A 15,703-nucleotide genomic window follows, 5' to 3' on the forward strand; every position below is an offset into this window, starting at 1 on the left:
AAATTGTTGTTTTGATTTTTTTTTTTAGCTTTTTTAAGAGGCTTTTTATTGTGCCAAACAACTTGGATCATTTCAATCCCATGCATTTGAGTGAAGAAAGTTGAACCAAACTGGACCCTACGTGATTCAAGGACCAGTCTATGGCTGAGTTCCTATATGTGAAGATATAACCAAAATCGTTGTTTTTTTTTTCCTAATGACGAGAGACCTTGCCCTTCGCCGAGAACTGAATCACTTGCCGGCACGGTAAACCTTGAGTGGGGTCCACCTAGGGCTGCAAATGGATTGGATATGATAGGATGTCCTATCCGAATATGACATACATTTGGAATATGGATCCTTTAAACAAAATCTGAATGTGGAATCAGATCTATTCGATGGGATCACTTTTGGGTTCAGGTCGGATTCCAAATCAGCATTTTAAGTCAGATCTAGAGTTTATCTAAATCAAAATCCAACTAAAATGCATTTTTTACTTGTAAAAAGCTTGTTTTGTTCTATTTTTTTTCTAGATCCAGTATTACCACATGAATTCCGGATTTGGATTCAATCTAACCTTCTCAGATCTGGATTTGGATCCATTGTTTGCATTTCAGATTCGGATTCAGATCCATTGTTTGCGTGCACCCCGGTCCACCTTACCTGAAAAACCACACCAGGCTATTATTGTCCTACACCTGCTAGGGGCAGATAGCTTCAACAGTACAAAGCAATAAAACTTTATCACCAGTTCGAATCACAGTAACAAATATCAGCCATATTTTGAAAATATTGTGATTCCATTAAGATATTTTCAAAACCCATTTTTCCAAAATATTTATTTTAACTATCATTATTTTATTGAGCCCTCACAGAGGAAAGAGAAATCAGAGAAGACAATAGAAGGGTGGGTGAAACCCTTAGAAGATAAAGATCTGAAGGGTTCCTTATGAAGATCCTTAGTTGGAATGTGAGAGGCTTGGTGCGCAGTGCAGGCCAACAAGATTTAGAATCATAGGCCAGCCATCATTTTCTTTGACTCAGCCGAGTCACTTGAGAATCGGCTGAGTCAGCATGGTTTTGTTAAAACTCGCCCGAATCATTCTCTTATATATTTTTTCTTAATAATTATGACTAATTAAATTCATTTAAGATGTTTAATTAGGTGCTGCCCCTTACACCCAATTAAACACCTTTTTAATGACTTCACTTTTTCCATTGGGTGCAGTCCTCATTTTTTCTAAAAAGATCATTATTTTTAATTAATCCAATCCTTTTAACAAGTTTAGGCACTGGTCCTCACACCCAATAGAGCATGGCCTCTTTAATGACTTTACATTTTTTACTGCATGCATTTCACACCCAATGGAGCATGACTTCTTTAAGTAGTTTTACTTTTTTATTAAGTTTAATTAGGAAGTCTACTTTTTTTTTTTTTAATAATTTTACATATCTCATCTGTGAGGAGTTAGCATCGTTACATCCAATTAGGCATTCCCCTTCTAATGACCTATTTAAATACAAGTTGCTTTGTCATTTCTCTTTTTCAATCAAAGGAATACTTTAAAACTAAAAGTTTGAAGTTTACATGTGCTCACACACACACACACACACACACACACACACACACACACACACACATATATATATATATATATATATGTGTGTGTGTGTGTGTGTGTGTGTGAGCACAATGACTATATATATATATATAGTCATTGAGTTGAACCGCCAGAGTCACCGAGTCAAGCATGGATGATCGGAGACCGAGTCCCAAAAATGCCAACAAGGCCTCATTTTTTCATTGAAACCGTGAGCTTTCATGAAACTTTGGTGGTGGGTGACTGCAGATCGAGATCCCTTGATGCTTATAGGGGATTTCAATGCCATGTAATATGCGTCAAACAAAGCAGGGCACACTTCATTTCTGCAGTCATTGTGAAGTTGAAGACCCAAAGGTATTTCATTCTTTCTTATTTCTCAACTTTTAAGAATACAATTAAATAGAGGAAACAAAATGGGAGCTTCAACTTATCTATTATCGATAGTTTATCTGTTATCGATATCTATAAAATATGTTACAACAGAACCTACAAAATATGTTACAACAGAACGACAACTTATCTGTTATTGATATTGTTAAAGATGACAGATAAAGATAAGCTGCTGTCATCTTTAACGATATCCTTTAACAATATCTTTGAGGATAAGGTGCTAAGACTCCCCCTCAAACTGTGGCATGAATACCTCGAATTCCTAGTTTTGCGAACCAAGTGCTGAAAAGATTCTCGTCCAAGTGCCTTTGTGAAAAGATCAGCTATTTGGTCCTTGATGCGGATATAACAAGTGTGTATAGTTCTAAGAATGAGCTGATCACGAACCACATGACAATCAATGTCAATGTGCTTGGTCCGTTCATGAAAAACTGGGTTGGCTGCGATGTGAAGGGCTGCCTAGTTATCACAGTAAAGATTGACTGGGAGAGGATGCTTAACTCGAAGATCGAGCAACAAGCCTTTAAGCCAAAGGATCTCACAAACAGTGTTTGCCATGGATCTATATTCGGACTCAGTAGAAGAACGAGAGACTGTCACTTGCTTCTTAGTCTTCCATGAGATGGAACTAGAACCAAGAAAAATACAATAGCAAGTAACAGATTGGCGAGTTTGAGAGCAAGCAGCTCAGTCTGAATCATAGAAAGCATTAAGCTGCAAAGTGATACCATGTTGGAACAGAAGACCTTGTCCAGGTCAAGATTTGATATAACGCACTACACAAAGAGCATCATTAAAGTGTAACTCATGTGGTTGGTGCATGTATCAACTAAGAATCTGAACCACTTATTGTAGATCCGGCCTTGTGATACTTAAATAAAGTAAATGTCCTACTAGCCAACAACATTTTGTTGGGTCGGATAGTAGTGGTCCATGATCTGCATCAAGCCCATGCTTTTATTCCATAGGGAACTCGACGGGTTTGGATCCCAACAAACCCATCTCATTGATAATCTCTAGAGTATATTTTTGTTAACACAAATAAATGCCAGATTTGGATTGTGCCACTTATAGACCCAGGAAATATTTTAAGGAGACAAAAAGTGCTTAAACTGCCCAATTGCTGCTGAACGATTTCTTGCAATAACCAGATCATCAACATAGACCAGTACAACCATAAAAATATGATCTTTGTAATAGACAAACAAGGAATAGTTCACCTTTGACTGTTTAAAACTTAACTCTTTAAGAGCATGAGAGAACTTTGAGAACCAATTCCTGGGAGCCTGCCTTAAACCATAAAGAGATTTATTAAGTTTACAAACTAAATTCTTCCCCTCTGTAATCTTCAGACAGATCACCATGCAAAAAAGCATTGTTCACATCCATTTGACATAAAATCAAATTCTGTGCAACAACAATAGCAAGCAAAGTTCGAACAATTACCATCTTAGCTATTGGGGCAAAGGTCTCTATATAGTCAAGTCCTTCTTGTTGAGAGTACCCCTTGGCTACTAGCCAAGCCTTATAACGTTCAATAGTCCCATCTGACTTCAATTTCACCTTATATACCCATTTGCATCCAATGGGTTTCACTTCGACAGGCAAAGAAGTAATGGTCCAAGTGTGGTTATCTCGCAGAGCACGCATCTCAGAATCCATGGCATCTATCCAATGTTTAAATTGAATGGCTTGATCAAAGGACTCAAGTTCATGCAGGGTAGACAAAGCAACAACAAAGAATTTATGAGAAGGTGAGTGCTTTGACAAGGAGAAAAAAATTGACAAAGGATAACGTGTACCTTTCCATTTTCCTTGATTCAAATTTGAGATTGGAGGTGGTGAAGAACTAAAAGAGCAATAAAAATCCCTTAACTAGGTGGAGGGCTTTTTTATCCTTGTGGAACGTCTACTCACTTCTTCATGAGAAGATGTGGGTGAACTTGGTTCAGTTTGAGAGGAAGGTTGAATGGGATCTTTAGAGATGTTTTCAGTTTGAGGCAACACAATATGTGATGTTTCAAGGATATCATTATCATGACAAGGTTGCAATGGGTTGTAGCTACTTTCACCATCACATCTTATGGGCATAGGTAGCACGGGTCCATCAAGAATCTCTTTTGTAAAAGAAAAAGAAAATATTTCTTCGTAGAAAATTACATCATGACTAGTAAAAACTTGTGACTCTAAATCAAAAAGTTTATAAGCCTTTTCTCCCATGGGATAACCAATAAATATGCACCTCTTTGCTCTCATGTCGAACTTAGTTTTGTGTTGATCTATGTTAGTGGCATAGCATAGACACCCAAAAACACGAAGATGACTAAAAGTGAGTTTTTTTCCAAATAGCCTTTTAAAAGGCGTTTGACCCTTAAGACGTGGTGTTGGAGTGCGATTAATAAGATATGCGGCAGTTAAAACATATTCACTCCAAAATTGAATAGGAAGATTGACTTGAAATTGAAGGGCTCTGGCAACTTTCAATGAATGCCTGTGAGTTCATTCAACTACACCATTTTGTTGTGGTGTAGCAACACAACTGTGTTGATGGATAACACCGTGGTCGTTTAGAAAAATTTGCATTTCGTGCGAGAAAAACTTGGAGCCATTATCAAATCTTATATTCTTAATGCGACTATCAAATTGATTTGAAACCATACCATTTTTTTAAACAAGATTCAAGGTCTCACACTTATGTCGTATAAGAAAAACCCATGTGGCTATAATAAAATCATCAACGATGCTAAAAAAATAATGCACCCCATTAAGAGGCTTGAGAGTAAGGACCCCATATATCACAATGAATAATTTCAAAAGCACATGAAGACATAATATCACTTGAAGGAAAAACCAATCGTGTTTGTTTAGCATAATGACAAGAATCACAATGATGCAAATTGTTAAAATCTAACTTAAATTGCAAACCATACGTTTTTACTAATTTCATTCTAGAAACCGATGGATGTCCAAGCCTTCTATGCCTTAAATCATAGACTGACGAAACTGAAGCATTAGCTGAAAAAGGTGGTGGTCGTGGCTTTAGGAAGTAAAGCCCATCTTTTTCTTCACCCCGCGCAATCATCATCTTCGACCCAAGGTCGATGGTACAAGATTTAGACAAAAATATGATAGGACAATTTTAAGATTTAACTAGTTGACTGATAGAAAGTAAATTCATCTTGAAAGAAGAAATGAATAAGACATCATGTAGTTTAAAAGAATCAATGCAAATGGATCCATAATGGGTAACAAGTATAGAATTCTCATTGGGTAATTTAATGAGCTTTGGACTATCATAGAAAATAAGATTATAAAATAAATGTTGATCGGCACACATGTGTTGACTAGCTCCTAAATCTACAATCCAAGAACAAACCAAAGAAATTACAGGACTGATTATACCTGCACAATTTACATTGAAGATTTGGGACGATGGGTTCAAACCATTTTTTTATAAGGGAGATAAGCATTTGGTATTCCTTGATGGTGAATGTTGGAACTGCACACTTGTTATAACCATCTACTCCTACTGAACTGACTTCATTAGAGCTCACGTAGGCAGTTCCTAGTTTGAAATTGGGATCACGTAGTCGATGCCCATGTGGATATCCTATCAATTCAAAATACTTCTCTCATACATGCCCTATTCCTTGACAATGAGAGCATGTTGGGCAAGTTGAACGACCACCTCTCATATTCTGTGCTTTTGATTGTTGGTCACGATGTGCAGAGATCTTAACAGCCAGAGTCGACCCTGAATGGTCAAAAACTGGTGTGATAAAATGAGCTTCTCGATGTTTCTCCTCTTGTAGAACCAAAGCATATACCTTGGTTACATTAGGTAGTGGGTCTAAAAGAAGAATTTGACCTCGTATAGCATTATATGAGTTATTTAATCCCATAAGAAATTGTATGATTTTTTTTCTCTGGATTTGATCTGAGACAATCTTCATGGCGCCACAAGTGCAGGTAGGAACAAGAGTATATAAACCAAGTTCATCCCATAAGGATCTTATCTTGGTAAAATAGTCAGCAACTGAAAGAGTATCTTGTTGCAAACGATTTATCATAGTCTGAATTTAATAAATTCTGGGAGCAAGACTTTGTGTGTACCTTTCTTGGAGATCATTCTAAATATCATGTGCCAAAGTTGCAAGGATAACACTGTCAGCAATATCCTTTGAGACCGAATTCAATATCCATGATAGAACTATGGTATTATAACATACCCACAGAGCATGTTCTGATGACACCACAACAAAGCCGTGGATTAGCGATGACCACATTCCATCGCTAACAGGCTTAGCGATGGATTAACGACGACTAGGCAACGGTATGCTTACGTCGCAAATTTTTCGACGCTAACTGGCGACAGAATAAATTCGTCGCTAATTGCGACGAAATAACGAGCGATATATTTTGTCGCCAATCCGTCGATACTAAACGGCGACCATGACTTGGCGACATATTTACGTCCGTCGCTAAGCCATTGCTAGATTTATATGCATAGCGACGGATGGTTCCGTCGCAAACACGAAAAAAAAATAAAAAAATTTATTTGAAAATTAAATACCGAGAACGGTACAATTTATATTTCCTATACAATTTATATTTTCTGTAAATAAAAAACAAACCACACAAAAAATTCCATATAAAAGGAATCTACAACAATTAATCGTTTCACCTTAAAATTAACAAGTTCAATTAACTACAATTCAATAATTACATTTAAGAAACAAGAAAAAATAAAACTTCAACACAGTTCTCTAATCATCGCCAATATTTTGTGCGTCTTCTTCTTCATTGCCTTTATCTGTCCCTTCAGCTCCGCTACGCTGATTATCGCTAGCAGTCTACACAAGAAAAGAACAGTCAGTATTGATAAACAAAATATAATGAAATAAATTACACACTATATGTGATTCTATCATGTGTTCTAAGGCAATAAAAAAACTTTATATGTGATTCTATCATGCTCATATGTGCTTTAAGTCAGACAAAAAACTATATATGTGATTCGATCATACTCATATGTGTGCTAAGGCAGTAAAAAAATAGAATATGTGATTATAGCATGCTCACATGTGTTCTAAGGCAGACAGAAAAACTCTATATGTGATTCTATCATGCTCATATATGCTCTAAAGTAGGCAAAGCAAAAAACTTTATATGTGAATATATCATGAATGATATATGTTCTAAGGCAGTAAAAAAATTCTATATGTGATTTTGGCATGCTCATATATGTTCTCAGGCAGTCAAAAAACTGAATATGTGATTATAACATGCTCATATGTGTTCTCAGGCAGTCAAAAAACTGAATATGTAATTATAGCATGCTCATATGTGTTCTAAGGCAGTCAAAAAAACTTTATATATGATTCTATCATGCTCATATGTGCTCTAAGGCAGGCAAAAAACTTTATATGTGATTATAGCATGCTCATATGTGCTCTAAGGCAGTAAAAAAAACTTTATATGTGATTCTATCATGCTCATATGTGCTCTAAGGCAGGCAAAAAACTTTATATGTGATTATAGCATGCTCATATGTGCTCTAAGGAAGGCAAAAAACTCTATATGTGATTCTATCATGCTCATATGTGCTCTAAGGCAGTCAAAAAAACTTTATATGTGATTCTATCATGCTCATATGTGCTCTAAGGCAGACAGACAAAAAATTGAATATGTGATTATACCTGAGAGAGACCTACAATCGAAGATCCTCTGTTCAACACAAGATTGTTGATATCATCTCGGAGAAAGGGGGCGACAGTGTCATGGAAGTAGTCATTCATTGTGTCCTTAATGATCTGACGTACATCATTACCGGAAAGAATATGTTGCTGCTTGGAGTTTATGTCAGCGGAAGAAGTCTGCGAGCCGTAACTGGAAGAAGCAATAACTGGTGAAGTGTTCAGATTACTCCCAAACCCGAACACGCGACCTTTTTTGGGTTCACCTACTGCAGTCACCCATGCTGCAGGATCAAATGATGGATGCTGAGTAGCGTCATTTCCATATCGCTCTACCATCTATTTGTTCAGGTCCGAGCATGTACTTAGCCTTTGGTTTCAGTACTTTATCATTATACTCTTGGAGTTCCAATTGTGGTCTTTTACATATTAATTTTAAATCCATACGGGCCTTCAGATTATCCTTCGTTTTTCCTTTAACATTCATTACTGTATTGAATATATTATCAAACACATTTTTCTCCACATGCATCACATCCAAATTATGTCGTATCAATAGGGTCGGCTAATACAGTAGTTCCCAAAAAATAGATTTCTTCATCCAATTGTGATCCTTCCCAAATCCACGAAACGATGTAGGACTGCAGGCTTCTATTAATATATCTAGAAAGTATCGCAATCTTCTTAGAATCTCTATGCCAGACAATCTTGAGGATGGATCTTCCGTTTCAGTTGTGCCTGCTTTAAACACATTCTTTTGTCGTTGAAACAGATGGTCGCTGGGTAGAAATCGATGATGGCACTCAAACCAACAAGGCTTCCTTCCATGCCTCAATCTAAAAGCTTTGGAATCCTCCATTCAGTACGGACATGCCAACCTCCCATGTGTGCTCCAACCGGATAGCATACCACATGCAGAGAAGTCACTGATTGTCCATAGAACATCGACCTTCATGTTGAATTTTTTTTTTTTGGTGGGCATCATACATGGTAACACCATCATCCCACAATACTTTTAGTTCATCAATCAATGGCCTTAAATATACATCAAGATTTTGGCCAGGTGAGGTCGGACCAGGGATCAACAGAGACAAGAAAAGATTTGGATGTTTCATACACAAGCTTGGTGGAAGGTTGTATGGAGTTACAAATACTGGTCAGCATGAGTATGGAGTTGATCTACCCCCAAATGGATTAAATCCATCTGTACATAGACCGAGTCTAACATTTCGCACTTTCATTGCGAAGTTCTGATAAGTACGATCAAAGTGCTTCCAAGCTTCAACGTCAACAGGATGCATGATCTTGTTTTCATCGTGTCGAACTTTATTTGCATGCCATCTCATGTGTTTAGCTATCCTTGAAGAGATATACAATCGCTGCGATCTAGGAGTGATAAGAAAGTAGCTGAGCGACTTGTATGAAACTTTCTTTGATCTCATGCTACCATTGCCTCTTGTCTTTGGCTTGAACCAAGGATGCTCACATGACGGGCATGATATGTTGTTTTCCTGCTCCTTAAAATACAACATGCAGTGATTTGGACAAGCATCAATCTTTCTCTAACCCATACATAGAGCGTTGACCATAACTTTCACACGATAGAAATTTTGTGGCAATTTCTCATCTTTGGGCAACATACTCTTCACAATCATGCACAAACGGTCAAAACATGATTAACTCAAATTATACTTGGACTTCAAATTCATTAGTTGAAGAACTACAGACAAGATAGTGTGAATCTCGCAACCGTTCTAAAGTGGCTCATCAGTATCTCTAAGTAAATCATAAAATCTACTAGCTGCATCGTTTGGCGATTCTTCATTTATGACAGTTCTTACATCACTAGAACTCATAGCAAAACCTAAGTTCTGTTCCTACAGCATCAAATATCAAATTTGTATATGGATTATCGTGCACCACATTCACCCGTGTATCAAAATTGTTTCTGAATTCTTCTCCATGAAACGTCCAGTTCTGATAATCACTCACAAAACCCTTCTTGTACAGGTAATGTCTAACGCTATGAGGTTCTACAAATCGATTATTCTTACAAATCTTGCAGAGACACCTAATCTGACCTGTGGGATCAACTGTACTGACACTTGCCATTGCAAATTCTATAAAACTGTCAACACCATCTATATATTCATGCGATAACTCATTGTCCACTATCCTACGGTACATCCATTCACGGTTTGCAGTCATTTTCTTATGATGTTACGAATAATAGCCTAACGAATTAAAAGAGAACAATCAAAATGCTACGATGAAGAAAATATCAAATTTATCATGCAATATATGATGTCATGCAATAACAAGAATTTTGATGCATGCATTGATAACTTAATACTTTCATGTGCAAACTATTAATGACACGATACAATCATTTGAAACATGCATTCATTATACAATTTCACATGGAAGTCATAATCAAATTGAAAGTAACTACATGCAAGCATGGATACAATTACATCAAACATTGCAATACATCGTAATCTTTCATATCAAACAAATGACAAACATGTACCTGCAGCAAACACACTTCAATATCTCACTAACTACTACCATGCTTAGAATGAACTCTGTACTCTAAAAATAAGAACACTTCAATATTCATACAATAAAATCATGCTCAACATGATCTCTGAACTCCAACAAGACAACCCTAAATATCAACAACTAAGTGAGTGTGTGAACAATAAAGTGTTACATCTAATAAATTAAATAACATGTGATACGCTTGCATCACTTACTTACCACGGGTATTTACCTGATTTACATTGTTTTTGTCACTTACTTACCACAGGTGGCTGAGCATGAGCTGGTTCTGTTGAAAAATCTGCAAAAAAAAACACAGTTTTAAAATGAAGTCACCACGAAAAAAAAAGAGGTTGTTCCAGCAAGGGGTCGACTCTCCTGCTGTTCTGGCAAAGGGTCGACCCCCTTACGAAACATAGGGGGTTAACCCCCTTACTGAACATAGGGGGTTAACTGACCCCCTGTTCGGGCAGGGGGTCGACCCCCAGCCTTTTCGCCAGTGAGTCGACCCCCTACCGGAACAGCAGAGGGTCGCCCCCCTGCCTGATCAGGCAGAGGGTCGACCCCCTGCCGCGGTCGACCCCCTGCCGGAAAGGCAGAGGTTAAACCCCCTATCAGAACAGCAGGGGGTTAACCCCCTGTTGTTTCGGCAGGGGGTCGACCCCCTTGTCAGAAAATGCAGGGGGTTAACCCCCGTGTTTTCCGGCGGGGGGGGGGGGGGGGGGTGCCTTCCTTTACCTGTCTCCGGGGGTTGGGACCGGCGAGCGTTGGGAACCGGAGGACGGTGGGACCAACGAACGGTTGGACCGACGAACGGTGGGAGTGAGACCGACGAACGATGGGAGCAGCAAAAGAAGAAAAGGAAAAACTATCTGGGATTAGGGTTATTCGAAAATTAGCGACGACTTAGCGATAGATTAATTCCGTCGCTAAGCCAACGTAAATCAAATTTACGGAATGAGTGACGGACTATATTCTGTCGCTACTTAGCGACGGACTAAATTTGGTCGCCAACTTCATCGGCAAATGGTGCGACCGTAACGACAAAACATTACGTTGCAAAATCCGTCGCTAAGTAGCGACGGACTGGGCGACAGACTATATTCCGTCGCTATTTTTGTAAACTTTATTAATTATAGCGACAAATGTTTATCACTCGTTAATCCGTCGCTAAAGTCCATCGCTAACAACGTATTTTCTTGTAGTGTGAAGCAGCAGTAGGCTTTTTAATAGTTCCATAAATGAAGTGGAGCTTGTTCTTGGCACATAATGCCATGGACATAGCTCTACTCCAAGTGGCATAGTTCTCCCCTGTCAATACTTGAGAGTCAAACACATTTCCTGGATGATTAGAATGATGCATATAATATGGGTTGGAGACATTCAAAGTCGGATAAATCTTTAAAGTATTCGATGTTGTTGAGTTTTCTGCCATGAGACTTGCTGCGGGACCTTCAATTGCCTGCAGCTGATAACAGAATCCCACGATGGAATCCTAGCTCTGATACCATGTAAATTTGAAAACCCAAAGGTATTTCATTATTTCTTATTTCTCAACTTTTAAGAATATAATTAAATAGAGGAAACAAAATGGCAACTTCAGCTTATCTGTTATCGATATCTACAAAATATGTTACAACTGAACAACAACTTATCTGTTATTGATATCGTTAAAGATGACTAATAAAGATAAGTTGTTGTAATCTTTAACGGTATCCTTTAACAATATCTTTGAGGATAAGCTGCTATGAGTCATACACAGTTTTCACTAGTTTTGTAGCAACTTGAATCTAGTAGAGATTTGATACCCATATTGCTATTACACTTGGACCAACAGTAGGGTTGGAAGGGCAACATAATATTCAAATTGGAATAATGCTTCATCAACATTCATTGGGTGGAACATTTAGGGTCTTCTTGCAGACTGCTAGTTCTTCCTAGAACAACTTCAAAACATAACAATCTCTTTGTGGAGGTGTTTTATTAGATGTAGGGTAATTACGCAGTGCGCAAGGAGATTATCAAAACTAGTTGGAACATCAGAACTAAGGGGTGCCCCGTGGAGAGTCCTCTAAAAGTTAAATAAAGTGCATTTTAACCTGAAGTTATGGAATAAGTAGGTGTTTGGTAATGTGACAGAGAGTAAATGCACTCTTGATTATAATTTCAGAGGTTAAAAAAGAGGGTGATAGAGGATGTTTAAATATGGTTGAGGTTGAAAATGAGCTAAGGGAACAACTTTGACAATCACTGGAGAGTGGGAAACTAATTTGGAGACAAATTGCGTGTAAAATAGCTCCAAGCAGGAGGTGCAAATACTTTATATTTTCATGCCTCAGTCAAGGATCGATTTTATTGAAATGCTATGCGGATTATCGACAGTCAAGGTAAAGTTATAGAGGATTTTGATGGAATCCAGAAGCCTTGTTTGGATTTTTTCATGCAGTTATAAAAAGGGATGCCGATGTTGAAATGTTTGATTCACTAAGTGATGGGGACATGGTATCCAACAATGAGAACAAAATATTTCTTAGGCCAGTGACAAGGGAGGAAGTTAAATGTGCGGTCTTCTAAGCTAATGAAAACAAAGCCCAAAGCCCAAAGCCCAAAGCCCAAAGCCCAAAGCCCAAAGCCCAAATAGGTTTTCAGGATTCTTCTTCTAAAAATATTGGGGCATTATCGGTGAGGATATCACTAGGGAGGTTTGTGACTTCTTTGTTAAGGGTTAAATTGTTTCACACATCATTCTCATCTTTAAGTTTGTGGGGGTTCCTGAAAGAGTTAATCCTAGACTATGACTAAATGTTTACATGAAAATAATGGCTCAATGCATCAAGCCAGCCTGTTATAAATATTGGTAAAATATTCAAGATCAGATTTATCACTGGTTTGTGGACATTGTTTCATAAATAAAATGTGGCTCACACATGAACCCAAGTTAAATGTCGGTCATGTACCCATGATCTTAATTTACGCATTCATCCAGCCAATAATCACCACAACTGCATGGGCCAATGTCTCAGTGGCTTGGATGAGTCTATCGTGTGAGCCATAGATTAATTACTGCTAGGATCTACCAAAATTTGTGAGCCATATTTCTTCATTACACGTAATTCATAGAAGTTTGGTTAAATGCAATCCATCTTTAATGATAACCTTAATTACTTCATTAACCCGGACCATCACCTGATGTTAAGTAAAGCAACAGGACGGATTTTTCAAGTTTCAACCATAGATAGTGAAAGGTCATTTAATTTTCAAAAAATGAGACAAAAAACTCGTTCTTTTCAGTGAAATGTTTAGAACAAGAAAATTTTTACTTAGAAAAAATACTCTTCAACTGCACTAAGCCTTGAATTTGAATCCTGTAATTCTTATACCCTAACTTGATTTTCAAAGAACGATCGCATATATATATATATATATATATATATATATATATATATATATATATATATATATATATATATATATATATAAGTTCATGTTGTTTTACAAATTAAACACATCTATACTGTTTTACAAATTAAACACATCTAACCTTGCGTGGTTCATGCAACGATCTTGAATCCTTCCAATTAATGAAAGAATCTAGGTTAATGTTATCAGAGGGATGTTGTTGGACCGGCCAACATGGATCATACCCATCACCGAATCCAGTAAGGGAAAAAAGCGACTTACAGCAACAAATATGACCTTGAACTTGGTCGTATCTTACTGGTGAGATGCACAATCAACAGAGAGACCAACCTCCTTATTTGTATCAACAACCTTCATCTTGGGAATCGAATGCAGTGAGGAGGAGGAGGCATCCAACAGGGAAATAACTCCTTGAACGGGAAAAGGCCCAGGCTGGGATATGCATTAGAGGAAAAAATCCTTTGAAACTGGACCGGGGAGAAATGAATAACTTGATCAAGGTTGGGGTTGTCTTTCATCTTGGAGGACAAGAAATCCGACGATAAGACCTTGGCTTCGTCCTTCACATTGAATGGAACCAGAGAACAGAGAGGAGGAAACTGCCCAAGAGATGGAGTAACAAAATCTTGGAGGCGTCGGTTGGAAGCCTGGATATCATCCAAGAGGGGATCAAACCCCGACGCAGCAGTCGAAGTCAATCAGCAGCAAAAACTGCTGGCACAAGGCCGACTATGAAGGATACAAGGAGGCAAGAGCGGTACAGGGCAACTGAATTTGATTTTTTTTGCATCTTAGTCAATGACTGAGCGATCAACGGTACATTTTCACTCAAACAAGAAAGAGTGTGGTCCAATAAAAAAACATTCACATCCGAAATCATAAACACTATTAAGATTTCAACTCTGATACCGAATTGATACAAATTGGGAGAGTCTGATTTATGAAAAAAACTAACCAACTATGAGATTATCCTCATTGGTAATAACCAAATTTTACACTTTGCCAGTTTTTTCTTTAGTTTACTTGTGATTTAGACTGAGAAAAATACTGCGAATAGGAATTTTCTTGACCAAAAAGTTGGAATTACTCTGAAAATTTCCATATATACATGTGTATGTCGTAGACAATATCTACTTCGTTCAAAATCCAAGAAGGGGCATGTGATGGTGGGCGTGGCTCTGAGGCAACTCCAAGGATGATAGGCATCTACTGTTACTTAAAGACACCACCAATGCATTCTCAATCTGCCTGGACAGGTCTCTTTGCACAAGTGACATGACGTAGTCGATGATTGTAGAGCCACAAGGGAATGTAATTGCACCATCAATGTTCAATCCAAACTCTTCCTCGGCCATCTTCAATAACTCCTGGAAGATGGGTCTTTGGAGGTAAGCCAAGGGAACAATGTACCTTTTGCCATCAGCGGCATAAGCCACAAAGTGGCCCTTCTCTGCAATTTCTGCCACTTTTCTTCTGGTGTTGCTCCTGTTCAAACCACCGAGTGTGATTCTTCTTCTCCCTATAGCAGCCATCTTCTGCCACTTCTTGGCCATCTCTACTAGCTTCTTTGTACAAATATTCTTGCAGGTTGATGATGAAGATGAAGAATGTGGTTGTCAGTTTATCGGAAGAAAGGCAAAGTACTTTAGAATGTAGCTGAGCTTGAGTTGTGAGTATTAATATCTGCTTGTGCATGTATATATATACAAAGAAGGCAGGGAATGAAATTGGGTTGTGTTAATTTTCATGGAAGGCAAGTGGGATGTGAGAAGCAAGTGATGCGGGGGGAAATACCACATGGGTGAGGAGATGGGTATGCTGGTGGCCACCACAGCATGGGACCCAAGAATATTAACTCTATGTCGCCACAGCCTTTCACGTGGTGGCATCGTATGCCCCGCCCCAGCAGCAGAACATGGGCGCAACTCGAAATGCTGCCATTCAATTGGTTGTGATAACACGAGAGATGAGTCGAGAGATTGATTATTGATTCTCATCTGGGTTTTACCAAGGGGGCTGGGGTAGTCGGGTGGGGGCTCTGACCACTTGACAGGTAGTCAAGGTTAGATTCGC

At 38.2% G+C, this 15,703-nt stretch overlaps 1 pseudogene; it reads right to left on the minus strand.

The window, feature by feature from the left end:
• Nucleotides 1-14,640: 14,640 nt before the first annotated feature.
• On the minus strand, nucleotides 14,641-15,246 carry LOC149829751 (auxin-responsive protein SAUR68 pseudogene; annotated as a pseudogene).
• Between the last annotated feature and the right edge of the window lie 457 nt (nucleotides 15,247-15,703).

This window comes from Nuphar pumila, chromosome 8 (assembly GCF_984573655.1).
Source record: "Nuphar pumila chromosome 8, dmNupPumi1.hap1.1, whole genome shotgun sequence".
Lineage (NCBI taxonomy): Eukaryota > Viridiplantae > Streptophyta > Magnoliopsida > Nymphaeales > Nymphaeaceae > Nuphar > Nuphar pumila.